General features: G+C 40.0%; 1 pseudogene; it reads left to right on the forward strand.

The window, feature by feature from the left end:
• The first annotated feature begins 12,941 nt into the window (after positions 1-12,941).
• LOC114202402 (heterogeneous nuclear ribonucleoprotein A3-like) lies at positions 12,942-14,190 on the forward strand (annotated as a pseudogene).
• The last annotated feature ends 1,299 nt before the right edge of the window (positions 14,191-15,489 follow it).

Below are 15,489 nucleotides of genomic sequence, written 5' to 3' on the forward strand. Positions count from 1 at the left end.
GAATGATAAAGACTTTTCCCCAAAAATCAGAAGCTGAAGAAAAAAAAAATCAAAAGCTGAGGGAGTTCATCATCACTAGACCTGCCTTACAGGAAATGCTAAAAGGAGTTCCTCGAGATGAAATAAAAAGACAACAATTAGTAATATAAAAACATGAGAATCTACAGCAGACTTATGGAGATAAGTATATAGTTAAGAGTATTCTAATAATATAACAAGGTGGTACGTTAACCAGTTAACATTAGTATAAAAGTTAAAGGACAAGATTATTAAAAATAAATATAGCTAAAACATAACAATAGCTATAATTTTTAATATGAACATTTTAAGATTAAATTTAACATTATTAAATTGTGATTCTATATAAAAATGGGGGAGGGGAGGAGTAAAATGGTAGCGTTTTTGTGTCTAACTGAAGTTAAATTTTTATCAGCATGAAATAGGCTATTACATCTCTGTTTTATGTAAGCCTCGTGGAACCACAAAAAACCTGCATTAGATTCAAAAAATATAAAGAGAAGAGAATCATAGCATACTACTACAGAAATCAATTCAAAAACGGCAAGAGAGGAAGAAAGATACAGGAAACAAAATAGCAAGAAAACAAAATGGCATTGGCAAGTCCTTACCTATCAATAATTACACATCAATAGATTACATTTTCCACTCATAAGTCATAGAGTGGTTGGATGGATAAAAACACAAGACCAACTATATGGTGCCTACAAAAACTTCACTCCAGATTCACATAACCTCAAAATGAAGCCTTGGAAAAGGACATTTCAAACAGAGACCAAAAGAAAGCAGTGTTAGCTATACTTTTATTAGAAAAAGTAGACTTTAAGCCAAAAGCTGCAACAATTATATGATGAAGTTGTCAACTCATCAAGAAGACAATCACAGACATGCCCTGAGTATTGGGGGACCTCAATATATTAAGCAAATACTAACAGATTTGCGAGGAGAAACAGACAATACAAAAAGATTTTAAAAAATGAATAAATCATCCAGACAGAAAATCAGTAAGGAACTTTTGGACTTGAACTATACTTTAGACCAAATGTACCTAACAGACATAAACAGTACAGTCCACCTCACAGCAGAATATTCTCTCAAGTTCACACTGAATATTCTCCAAGATAGATATGATGGGCCACAAAATAAGCATTAGCATATTTAAGAAGGTTGATATCATGATAAGTATTTTTCAGTCACAATGGTATGAAACCGGGCACTAGTAACAGGAGAGATTCTGGGGAAAATTTACAAATATGTGGAAACCAAACAACACACTCCTGAAGAACCAATGGCCAAAGAAGAAATTTAAAAATAAAGTAAAAATAAAACATCCAAAGGAAAATAGAAACAACATATCAAAACCTATAGTACACTTTAAAAGCAGCTCTAAGACAGAACTTAATAACAATAAATGCCTACATTAAGAAAAAAGATCTCAAATAATCTAACTTTATACCTAAAAGAACTGGAGAAAAAAAAAAAAGAACCTAAGCCAAAAGTTAACTGAAAAAAGGACAGAGCAATGATCAGAGCAGGAATAAATTAAAGACAAAAATTAAATTGAGACAGAAAAACAATAGAAAGGATCAATGACATTCAGAGATGGTTTTTTGCAAAGGTAAATAAAAGAGAAGATTTAAATGAAACCAGCAATGAAAGGGGAAACATAACATTTACCAAAGAAATAAAAAGGATCAGAAGAGACAACAATGAACAATATGCCAACTAGTTTGACAACCTAGAAGAAAGAGATACATTCCTAGAAACAGAAATCAACCAAGACTGAATCATGAAGAAGTAGAAAATCTGAACCAGTAATGAATAAGGAGACCAAATCCACAATCAAAATCTTCCAACAAAGAAAACCAAAGCACCAGTTGATTTCCCTGATGAATTCTACCAGGCAAAGGCTCGAGAACAATCCTTCTCAAACTCTTCCAAAAATCTCAAGAGGAAGGAACACTCCCAAATTCATTTTAGAAGCAAATATTATATGACACCAAAACCAGATAAGAACAAGAAAACTAAACTACTGGCTAATATCTGTGATGAATATAAATATAAAAATTCTCAACAAAATATTCACAAGGTAAATTCAACAGCACATTAAAAACATTATATGCCATGACCAAACCCCATTTATGCCTTAACACATATAAGTCAATAAATGTGATATTCCACATTCATAGAATGAAAGGAAAAATATGATCATCTCAAGAGATCAGAAAAAGCATCCGACAAAACATGCTTTCATGATAAAAACCAATAGCAGACTGGGTATAGAAGGGCTGTATTCTCAACATAGTAAAGGCCATATACAAAAAGCCCACAGCTAACTATCATATTCAATGCTGAAAGGTTGAAATATTTTCCTCTAATATCAGGAGAAAGACAAGACTGACCAATCTTACCGCTCCTGTTCAACATAGTGCTGGAAGTCTGAAACAGACCAAGTATGTGAAAAAAAGAGAAAAGTCATCAAAGTCAGAAAAAAAGGAGTACATTTTCTTTGAAGATAATGATCTTTTCATTTTTTTTAGTGTAGTTGACACACATTGTTACATTAGTTTCAAGTGTACAACATAGTGATTCAATATCTTTGTACATTATGCTATGCTATGCTCACCACAAGTGTATATTCCCCGTGCTGTACCTTTTATTCCCATGACTTGATCATTCCATAACTGGAAGCCTGTATGTTCCACTGCTCTTCACCCATTTGGTCCACCCCTCCACCTTCATTCCCTTTGGCAACCATCAATTTGTTTACTGTATTTATATGTCTGATCATATGTCTGATTTTCCTTTTCATTTGTTTGCCTATTCAGTTGGTTTTTTTTAGATCCCACATATAAATAAAATCGTATGTTATGATCTTACATATAAAAAATTCTAAAATAGTGAATTGTAACAAAACACTGTTCAAACTAATCAACAAATTCAGTAAAGTTGCAGGATACAAACCCAACAAACAAAAATCACTTGTTTTTCCATACACTACTAACAAAATACCTGAAAGAATTAAATTAATCCCATATACAATATCATGAGAAAGAATAAAATTCTTAGGAATAAATGTAACCCAGGAGGTAAAGGATCTGTACATCGAAAAGGATAAGACTGATGAAAAAAACTGAGCAAGGTACAAATAAGAAGAAATCTATTCCATGTTAATGGCTCAGAATTAATACTGTTAAATTGTCCATACTACCTGGGGCACCTGGGTGGCTTAGTTGGTTAAGTGTCTGACTCTTGGTTTCAGCTGAGGTCATGATCTCGGGGTCGTGAGATCAAGCCCCTTGTCCAGCCCTGCATTCAGCAGAGAGTCTGCTTGAGATTCTTTCCATCTAGCCCTCCCCGATATGCACTCTCTTGCTCCCTAAAATAAATTTTTTATAATGTATTTATTTTTATTTATTTTTTATTTTTTTTATTCATTTGACAGAGACAGACAGACAGCGAGAGAGGGAACACAAGCAGGGGAAGTGGGAGAGGGAGAAGCAGGCTTCCCTCCAAGCAGGGAGCCCGATGCGGGGCTCGATCCCAGGACCCTGGGATCATGACCTGAGCCGAAGGCAGACGCTTAAAGACTGGGCCACCCAGGCGCCCCTAAAATACATAAATCTTAAAAAAAAAAAAAAAAGCCCAAAGCAATCTATAGATTGAATGCAATCCCTATCAAAATTCCAATGGCATTTTGCTTGAAAAAAAAAATCTACGTCTATCTAAATCCACAAAAGAACACAAATTGCCATAGCAACCTTGGGAATGAAGAACAAAGCTGGAAGCATTACACTTTCTGATTTCAAATTCTACTACAAAGCTATCATAATTAACACAGTATGGTACTGGCATCAAAACAGGCACACAGACGAACGGAACAGAATGAAGAGACAGAAGTAAGCACTTGCATATACAGTCAACTAATATTTGATGAGGGAACCAAGAATACTCAATGGAGAAAGAATAGTCTCAATAAATGGTTCTGAGAAAACTGGAGAACAACATGCAGAAAAATGAAACTGGGACCCTATCCTACAGTGTTCACAAAAATTAACTCAAAAGGGCGCCTGGATGGTTCAGTCGGTTAAGCGTCTGCCTTCGCCTCAGGTCATGATCCCGGAATTCCAGGACTGAATCCCATATCAGGCTCCCTGCTCAGGAGGGAGTCTGCTTCTCCCTCTGACCCTCTCCCCTCTCACGCGCTGTTGCGTGCGCTCTCTCAAATAAATAAAATCTTTAAAAAAATAAAAAAAATTAACTCAAAATATATTAAAGATGTAAACATAAGACCTGGAACTATAAAACTCCTGGAAGAAAATATAGGGATAAAGCTCCTTTACATTGGCTGTGGCAATGATTTTTGCATATGAATACAAAAGCACAAGCAACTAAAGCAAAAATATAAGCATGACTACATCAAACTAAAAAGCCTTGTGCACAGTGAAAGAAACAATAAAAAGGTAACATATGGAATGGAAGAAAATATTTGTAAAACACACCAGAAAAGACATTATTATCCAAAATATATAAGGAACTCATACAACTCAAGAGCATAAACCAAACAATGTGGCTAAAAAATGGTCAGAGGAACTGAATAGACATGTTCCAAAGCAGACACATAAATTGCCAACATATGTATGTGAAAAAATGCTCAACAATACAAATCATAAAAAAAAAAAAATACAAATCAAGAAAATGCAAATGAGGGAAAACTGGCTGGTTCAGTTGGTAGAGCACGTGACTTGATCTCGGTATCATGAGTTTGAGCCTCGCGTTGGGTGTATAGCTTAAATTTTTTTTAAAAGATGCCGATGAAAACCACAGTGACATATCACTTCATGCATGATAGAATGGTTACCGTCAAAAAGACTAGAGATTACAAGTGTGGAGGAGGTTGGGGAAAAAATGGAAATGTGCACTGTGAGCAAGAACGCAAATTGGTGCAGACACTGTGGAAAATAATATGGAGGCTTTCTAAAGCATAAAATAGAATTACCATATTATTCCACAACCCTACTTCTGGGTATATATCCAATGAAAATAATGTCAAGATTTCAAAGTGATCTCTGCACCCCCGTGTTCATTGCAGCATTATTTATAACACATGGAAACAATCTAAGTATTTATCTATGCATGAATGGTTAAAGAAGATTTAGAATACACACAGACACACAGGAACATTATTCCGCCACGAGAAAGAAAGAAATCCTGTTATTTGCAACCACATCGTTGGAACTTGAGGGCATTATTCTAAATGAAGTAACTCAAATCCCAAAATTTGTATGGAATCAGAAAAGACCCCGAATCACCAAGGAAATGTTGAAAAAGAAAAACAAAGCTGGGGCCATCACATTGCCCGATTTCAAGCTATATTACAAAGCTGTGATCACCAAGACAGCATGGTACTGGCACAAAAACATACAGACCAATGGAACAGAATAGAGAACCCAGATATGGACCCTCAACTCTATGGTCAAATAATCTTTGACAAAGCAGGAAAAAACATGCAATGGAAAAAAGACAGCCTCTTCAATAAATGGTGCTGGGAAAATTGGACAGCCACATGCAGAAGAATGAAACTCGACCATTCTCTAACACCATTCACAAAGATAAGCTCAAAGTGGATGAAAGACCTCAATGTGAGACAGGAATCCATCAAAATCCCAGAGGAGAACATAGGCAGTAACCTCTTTGACATTGCCCACAGCAACTTCTTTCAAGATACATCTCCCAAAGCTAGTGAAACAAAAGCAAAAATGAACTTTTGGGACTTCATCAAGATAAAAAGCTTCTGCACGGCAAAGGAAACAGTCAACAAAACAAAGAGGCAACCCACAGAATGGGAGAAGATATTTGCAAATGACACTACAGATAAAGGGCTAGTATCCAAGATCTGTAAAGAACTTCTCAAACTCAACACCCAAAAAACAAATAATCAAGTCAAAAAGTGGGAAGATATGAAAAGACACTTCTCTGAAGAAGACATACAAATGGCTGACAGATACATGAATAAAAGGTTCATCATCAGTAGCCATCAGGGAAATTCAAATCAAAACCACATTGAGATACCACCTTACACCAGTTAGAATGGCAAAAATGGACAGGGCAAGAAACAACAAACGTTGGAGAGGTTGTGGAGAAAGGGAAACCCTCTTACACTGTTGGTGGGAATGCAAGTTGGTACAGCCACTTTGGAAGACAGTGTGGAGGTTCCTCAAAAAGTTAAAAATAGAGCTACCCTATGACCCAGCAATTGCACTACTGGGTATTTACCCCAAAGACACAGATGTAGTGAAAAGAAGGGCCATATGCACCCAATGTTCATAGCAGCAATGTCCGCAATAGCCAAACTGTGGAAAGAGCCAAGATGCCCTTCAACAGACGAATGGAGAAAGAAGATGTGGTCCATATGTACAATGGAATATTACTCAGCCGTCAGAAAGGATGAATACCCAACTTTTACATCCACATGGATGGGACTGGAGGAGATGATGCTAAGTGAAATCAGTCAAGCAGAGAAAGTCAATTATCATATGGTTTCACTTATCTGTGGAACATAAGGAATAACATGGAGGACATTAGGAGAAGGAAGGGAAAAATGAAGGGGGGGAATCGGAGGGAGAGATGAACCACGAGAGACTATGGACTCTGAGAAACAAACAGGGTTCTAGAGGGGAGGGGGGAGGGGGAGGGGTGAGCCCGGTGATGGGTGTTAAGGAGGGCACGTGCTGCATGGAGCACAGGGTGTTATACGAAAGCAATGGATTGTGGATCACCACCTCAAGAACTAATGATGTATGGTGACTAACATAATAAAATTTAAAAAAAAATGAAATAGCTCAAGAAACATACATATCACTTATACATGGAATATTAAAAAGAAAAAAAAAACAAAAGACAAACCCAAACTCGTAGAAACAGATTTATTGACATTGGCTAAATCACACTACCTCAGTTTTTTTTCATCTAAAATATAGCAATAATAGTGTAATCTATGTTTCAGGGCCATGATGAGAACCAAATTAGCTAATATATGTAAGACAGAGTTGTGGTGATGACACAGACAAGACCACAATGGCATGTACCTTGAATTTAGGGTTTTGGCTTGGCCTACCCATACAGAATTTGAGTGGACCCTTCTATGATCTTACTGGACCAGAGTCAGTCCTCAGACTTAAAACCGAAAAGGGAAGAAAATCAACCCAGCCCACAATTAATCCCACATAGACATCTGGATAGTCACTCTCAGCACCCAGGTTAACGGGAGTACTTGTATACCATCTGTCTGTAGCTATATGGGTCTACACTCTGACTGGAGAAGACAACAGTAAATGTGCCCCCAGGCACTGGTTCTCAAAGTATAATCTCTTGACCAGCACGAGTAGCATTACCCTAGACTCTAAAAAAGAATTTCTGGCACAATCCAGAACTACTTGAAAGAGTACACCGCAGAGGGGCCCAGAAATCATGTATTAACAAACCCTCTCTGAGGTTGCTGCAGGCTCAGTTTGAGAACCACAGCTCTAAGTCAGAACTCATCCCTAAATCAGCATCAGATAAATTACACTGGGAACAAATCTTACACATGCATCCTTGCTTGCATTAGGACACAAAATTCAAAAACTTTTTTTTTTTTTTTTTTTTTTTTAAGTAGGCTCCATGCCCAGCCTGGAGCCCAACACAGGACTTGAACTCATGAACTGGAGATCACGACCTGAGCTGAGATCAAGAGTCACACACTTAACTGACTGAGCCACTGAGGTGCCCCCCAAAACACCTATTTTATAATTTAAGATATTCTGGCTCATATAAAAGTAAATACAAGCAAACAACAAATCCTCTAGTGCAAAAAGGGAAAGAGACTTCCATTTTCTCCTTTATGAAAAAAAATTAATAAAATGTGTAATTTAAGATTTCTTTCTCTGCTCCTTTGAGATGTATGTAAATCATTTTAAAATTTAAATAAGCATGACTGGGGATGGGGGCGGGGATCCAGGCCACCATCGCCTACTCTGTCCACGCCCACGTGCACAGCTCCTTCCTCCCTCTTCTTCCAGCTGTTCGCATTGCCTGCTGCTCTGGCTCTCCTGGTGCCTAAATGTTCTTCCCAACCTTTTCTCTCTTAAGCAGGTGATACAGGTGCAGTCAGGGGACAGATTGTCATGCTCCTCTCTCAGCTGCCTGCTCTCCTGGCTCAGTTCCTACAAGAGCAGCAGAGACAAAGGGCCACAATTCTTTCCCACCCACCTCACTCATCCTCCTTTCTTTCCTTAAATATGTCCCCCTCCAGTGGAACAACCCAGTGCTTAGGTTGTTCTCCTTTTCTCCTTCTCTGAGCAGCTCTGTACTGACCCTCATGCGAAGAAAACAGGATATACCTCCCTCCCATTTAACCTCCTGTGCTTCCTCCCACCACCAGCCACTGAAATAAATTCCTTGGGGAAACTGGTGCTTTGTCACCATGGAGGACTTTCCACACAGGACTCCAGGGCACTGCTGAGACCATGTAGGTAGGATGTTAAAAGTGTATGTGCATGTTTCATTGAAGAATGACAATGAAAAAGGCTCCTGAACTCATCTTTGCCCACACACATACTGAATCTACAGCCACACATGGAACTGCCTCTGAAAGAGTTCCAGAAACGAGGGATACCTCCACATCAAATAAACAAGAAAATACTCACATTAAAATGGGATTGGGCATGCCCTCCACTATGTGGAGACAGAACAAAGAAGGTAGCTCAGACAATCATGAAAATTTGAAAAACCAAATAATAAAAAAGCTTTTGTGTCTTATGCAAAAAGAAAAACAAAAATCACCACACATTTGAGAGACAATCAAGAGCTTCAGTAGAGTTGAACAATAAGATTATTCTCCTGAGACCACGCCATCAAGACTTGGGAGGGTAGCTGTGTTACCTAATGCACAGACAATAACACAGAGAGGCAAGGAAAATGGAGAGACAGAGAAATGTTACAAAGGACATGATAAAACCCCAAAAACAAACTATAATGAAACAGAGATAGTTCCAAATAATGTTCATAAAGATGTTCACCGAGGTAAGGAGAACAATGCCTGAACTAAGTGAGAATTTTTTTTTTAAGATTTTATTCATTTGAGAGAGAGAGAGAGAAAGAGAGAGACAGAGAGAGCCCAAGCAGGGGGAGAGGCAGGAGGAGAGGGAGAAACAGACTCCCCACCGAGCTGGGAACCAGATTCAGGGCTCGATCCCAGGACCTGGAGATCATGACCTGGGCCGAAGGCAGACAACCATCTGAGGGTGAGAATTTCAACAACAGACTAAAAATGAAGGGAAGTTCCAAGCAAAAATCACAGAGATAAAGAATACAGTAACTAATAGGAAAAGTTCAATGGAGGGGTCCTAATGGACTAGAACAAGCAGAAGAAAGGATCAATGAACTTGAAGGCAGGGCAGAAGAATTCAACCAATCAGAGAAGCAAAAAAGAAAAGCATGAAACAAAGTGAGGCTAGCTTAAAGAATTTATTGAATACCATCAAGGGGACTAGTATATGCATTACAGGCATCCAAGAAGGAAAAGGAAAATGGATATGAATCTTTATCAAAGAAATAATGGCTGAAAACTTACCTATTCTGGGGAAAGAAATAGACATCCATTCCAGAAAGTCTGGAGAGGTTCCAAGAAGAAGAATCCAAAGAGACCCACGTTGATACATATTATAATTGTCAAAATTAAGGAAAAGGAGAGCAAGAGAAAAGCAGCTTGCTACATACTAGGAAACCCCCATAAGACTATTAGGTTTCCATCAGAAATTTCACAGGCCAGAAATAGGTAGCATGATATAATCAAACTGCTGAACAAACGAACAAAACTGCAAACCAAGAATCTTCTACCTGGAAAAATTGTCTTTCAATATTAAAGGAGACATAATGAGTTTTCCATACAAGAAGAAATTGAAGGAGTACATCAGTCCTAAACTGGCTTTAAGGAAATGTTAAAGGCACTTCCTTTGAAGTTGAAACAAAAAGAATGTTAGTACAGTAAAACTTAGGAAAATATAAATCTCACTGGTAAAGGTAAATAAAGCTAAATTCAGAAGACTCTAATATGTTAGCAGGCAAATCACTTAAACTCTAGCATAAAAGATAAAAGACAAATGTATTTCTGTAACTAGAACTATACTGATTTGTAAATTGATACACAAGGTAAAAAGATGTGAATTGTGACATCAAAAACAAAATGTAGGGGGGAACAGAATGCAAAGTTTTAGTATGCTCTCAAAGTTGTTATCAGCTTAAAATAGATTGTTAATACAAGATGTTTTAGCTTAATATAGACTGCAATATAGCTAATACAGACTGAAGATGTTATATATACACTGAATGGTAACCACAAATCAAAAAACAGTCATAGATATGCAAAAAATAAAGAGTAAGGAATCCAGGGCGCCTGGGTGGCTCAGTCATTAAGCGTCTGCCTTCGGCTCAGGTCATGACCCCAGGGTCCTGGGATCCAGCCCCGCATCGGGCTCCGTGCTCCACGGGAAGCCTGCTTCTCCCTCTCCCACTCCCCCTGCTTGTGTTCCCTCTCGCTGTGTCTTTCTCTGTCAAAAAAACAAAAAACAAACAAACAAACAAAAAATAAAGTAAGGAATCCAAGTATAGCACTAAAGAAAACCAGCAAACCATGAAAGAGGCAAAGAAGAAAAGATTAGAGGGGGTGCCTGGGTGGCTCAGATGGTTGAGGGTCTGCCTTCAGCTGAGGTCATGATCCCGGGGTCCTGGGATTTAGTCCCCATTGGGCTCCCTGCTCCTTAGGGAGCCTGCTTCTCCCTCTGCCTCTGTCTCTCATGAATAAATAAAGAAGATCTTAAAAAAAAAAAAGATTAATAGAGAAAATTACAAAAACAGCCACAAAACTAGTAACAATATGACAATAAAAACATCTCTATCAATAATTACTTAGGATGTAAATGGGGTAAATGCTCCAATCAGAGTGACAATGTGCATTAAAAAAAAAAAAGACCCATCTATATGCTGTCTACACCAGATTCATTTCAGACCTAAAGACACCTGCAGATCGAAAGTGAAGGGATGCAGAGGAGCAAGATGGCGGAGGAGTAGGAGACCTGGATTTCGTCTGGTCTCAGGAATTCAGCTGAATAGGGATCAAACCATTCTCAACACCTATGAACTCAACAGGAGATCGAAGATGAGAATAGCAACAACTCTCTGAACAGAAAAGCGACCACTTTCTGGAGGGTAGGACGTGCGGAGAAGTGAATCCGAGGCGATATTCGGGAGGATAGACGGCAGGGGAGGGGGCCTCTGTGGACCGCTTCTGGCAAGTGCTAGAGCCGCGGAGCACAAAATCGGAACTTCTAGAAGTCGGCTCCGCTGAGGGACGTCACTCCAGTGGCTAAGCGGGGGGTGGAACCCTCACGGGGACAGTGTGGTCTCAGGACCCTCGGGGTCACAGAAAGACCGGGGGTGCCTGAGTGCGGCAGAGCTCCCAGGTATCGGAGCGGGGAAGCCGGCTGCAGAGACGGAGCCGAGGCGCGGGCTCTCAGCTCGGGGTGGCCATAAACTGTGATCCGCGGCCCAGTCGGGCCACTGCTCCTCCAGCAGGGACCCAACAAGTGGCAGATCTGGGGAGACTCCCCTTTCTCCCCCGGGAGGAGCGGCGCGGGAGCGCACCGCAGGGATCTGCTGGGTTTGGAGACTCCACACAGGGTCGGGTGCCAGAGATAGAAACGCTCGGTCACAGGCCGGGTGAGCGCGGAGTGCGGCCGGAGACCGGGGACAGGGGAGTGACTGCTTTTCTCTGGGGGCGCACTGAGGAGTGGGGCCCCAAGTTCTCGGCTCCTCTGGGCAGAGATTGGGAGGCCATCATTTTCACTCTTGTCCTCCAAAGCTGTACCGAGAGCTTGCAGGGAACAAAAGCTCCTGAGAGCAAACCCGAGCAGCTTGCTTAGCCCGGACCGACAAGGGCGGGGCAATTCCGCCTCCGGCAAAGACATTTGGGAACCACGGCAACAGGCCCCTCCCCCAGAAGATCAGCACGAACAGCCAGCAAGCCAAGACCAAGTTTACCGATCAAGGACAACGGGAGAACTCCAGCGCTAGGGGAATACTGCACATAGAATTCATGGCTTTCCCCCCATAATTCTTTAGTCTTTCAAATTTGATTCTTTTTAACCTTTTTTTTTTTCTTTTTCCCTTTTTCAACCAACATCTTATCAATCCCTTTTTAAAAAAATCTTTTTCATTTTTAGGTCATATTCTATCCCTTCATAGTAGTTAACCTTATTTTTGGTGTATATACATATAAGCTGTTCTCTCTTTAAAATTTTGGGATACACTTTCTTCTACCAGATCAAAATATACCCTAAATCTCTAGTGTATGGCTTTGTTCTAGTCTCCTGCCTGATCACATTCTTTCCCTTTAAAAAAAAAAAAATCCTCTTTTTCAACCAACTTATCAATTCCACTTATAAAATCTTTTATAATTTTCATCTTTACAATCATATTCTATCCCTTCATTGTATTAACCCTTATTTTTGAACATATATAAGTTTTTCTGTCTTTAAAATTTTGGGAGGCACTTTCTTCTAACAGACCAAAATATGCCGAAAATCTAGTGTGTGGCACTGATCTATGCACCAGCCTGATCATATTTGATCATATTCTGGTTTTTTTGTTTTGTTTTTATCTTTTTCTTTTTCTCCTTTTTTCTTTTTCCCTTTCTTTTCCCCCAGTTTCAGGTCTTTTCTGATTTCTTTAGTGTATATTTTCTGGGGACGTTGTTACCCTGTTAGCATTTTGTTCTCTCATCTATTCTCCTCTGGACAAAAGGACAAGATGGAAAAATCACCTCATAAAAAAGAACAAGAGTCCCATATTGAACTCGAATTGGAAGAGGTGAGTCCGGTCTCATGATGGAGGGCCATGATCCAAAGGAACCAGAGCAGTTGAGAAAACTGTTTATTGGTGGTTTGAGCTTTGAAACTACAGATGATAGTTTAAGAGAACATTTTGAACAATGGGGTACACTTACAGATTACGTGGTGATGAGAGACGCCCAAACAAAACATTCCAGGGGTTTTGGTTTTGTGACTTACTCTTGTGTTGAAGAGGTCGATGCAGCAATGTGTGCCCGACCACACGAGGTTGAGGGGCGTGTAGTGGAACCAAAGAGGGCTGTTTCTAGAGAGGATTCTGTAAAGCCTGGTGCCCATCTAACAGTGAAGAAAAATTTTCGTTGGTGGTATTTTTTTTTAAAGATTTTATTTATTTATTTGACAGAGAGAGAGAGACAGCGAGAGAGGGAACACAAGCAGGGGGAGTGGGAGAGGGAGAAGCAGGCTTCCTGCCGAGCAGAGAGCCCGATGCGGGGCTCGATCCCAGGACCCTGAGACCATGACCTGAGCCGAAGGCAGACACTTAATGACTGAGCCACCCAGGCGCCCCTCGTTGGTGGTATTAAAGAAGATAGAGAAGAATAGAATTTGAGAGACTACTTTGAAAAGCATGGCAAGATGGAAACCATAGAAGTTATGGAAGACAGGCAGAGTGGAAAAAAGAGGATTTGCTTTTGTAATTTTGATGATTATGATACAGTTGATAAAACTGTTGTTCAGAAATACCACACTCTTAATGGGCATAATTGTGAAGTGAAAAAAGCCCATTCTAAACAAGAAATGCAGTCTGCTGGATCACAAAGAGGTCATGGAGGTGGATCTGGCAACTTCATGGGTCGTGGAGGAAACTTTGGAGGTGGTGGTAACTTTGACTGTGGTGGCAACTTCGGTGGAAGAGGAGGCTATGGTGGTGGAGGTGGCGGCAGCAGAGGTAGTTATGGAGGAGGCGATGGTGGCAACTATGGTGGTGGTTCTGGTTATAGTAGTAGAGGAGGCTATGGTGGCAGTGGACCAGGATATGGAAACCAAGGAGGCGGATATGGAGGTGGTGGTGGAGGATATGACGGTTACAACGGAGGAGGAAATTTTGGAGGTAACTATGGTGGTGGTGGGAACTATAATGATTTTGAAAATTATAGTGGACAACAGCAATCAAATTATGGACCCATGAAGGGGGGGCAGTTTTGGTGGAAGAAGCTCAGACAGTCCCTATGGTGGTAGTTACGGACCTGGTGGTGGAAGTGGTGGATATGGTAGAAGATTCTAAAAAATTTCAGAAGAAAAGAGTTACAGTTCTTAGGAGAGAGGGAGGAGTTGTCAGGAAAGCTGTAGGTTACTTTGAGACAGTCGTCCCGAATGCATTAGAGGAACTGTAAAGATCTGCCCCAGGAAGAACGATGATCCATAGTCAGAAAAGTTACTGCAGCTTAAACAGGAAACCCTTCTTGTTCAGGACTCTCATAGCCACAGTTTGCAAAAAGTGCAGCTATTGATTAATGCAATGTAGTGTCAGTTACATGTACATTCCCGAGGTCTTTTATCTGTTGTAGCTTTTTTTCTTTTCATTACATCAGGTATATTGCCCTGTAAATTGTGGTAGTGGTACCAGGAATAAAAAATTAAGGAATTTTTAACTTAAAAAAAAAAAAAAAAAAGAACAAGAGGCAGTACCGACTGGCAGGGACCTAATCAATACGGACATTAGTAAGGTGTCAGAACTAGAGTTCAGAATGATGATTTTATTTTATTTTTTAAAGATTTGTATTTATTTATTTAAGAGAGACAGAATGAGAGAGAGAGCACATGAGAGGGGGGAAGGTCAGAGGGAGAAGCAGACTCCCTGCAGAGCAGGGAGCCCGATGCAGGCCTCGATCCAGGAACTCCAGGATCATGACCTGAGCCGAAGGCAGTCGCTTGACCAACTGAGCCACCCAGGCACCCCAGAATGATGATTTTAAAGATACTAGGTAGGCTTGAAAAAAGCATGGAAGTTATTAGGAGAAACCCTTTCTGGAGAAATAAAAGAACTAAAATCTAACCAAGTCAAAGTCAAAAAAGGCTATTAATGAGGTGCAATAAAAAATGGAAGCTCTAACTGCCAGGATAAATGAGGCAGAAGAGAGAATTAGTGATATAGAAGACCAAATGATGGAAAATAAAGAAGCTGAGAAAAAGAGAGTTAAACAACTACTGGATCACGAGGGCAGAATTCAAGAGATAAATGATACCATAAGATGAAAGAACATTAGAATAATTGGGATCCCAGAAGAAGAAGAAAGAGAGAGGGGCAGAAAGTATATTGGGGCAAATTATAGCAGAGAACTTCCCTAATTTGGGGAAGGAAACAGGCATCAAAATCCAGGAGGCACAGAGAACCCCTCTCAAAAATCAATAAAAATAGGTCAACACTCCGACATCTAATAGTAAAATTTATGAGTCTCAGAGACAAAGAGAAAATCCTGAAAGCAGCTCGGGAGAAGAGATCTGTGACCTACAATGGTAGAAACATTAGACTGACAACAGACCTATCCACAGAGACCTGGCAGGCCAGAAAGGACTAACATGA

Source organism: Eumetopias jubatus, unplaced genomic scaffold, assembly GCF_037043125.1.
Source record: "Eumetopias jubatus isolate StellerSeaLion01/CBP00866 unplaced genomic scaffold, mEumJub1_p1.0 scaffold_10, whole genome shotgun sequence".
NCBI classification, from domain to species: Eukaryota; Metazoa; Chordata; class Mammalia; order Carnivora; family Otariidae; genus Eumetopias; species Eumetopias jubatus.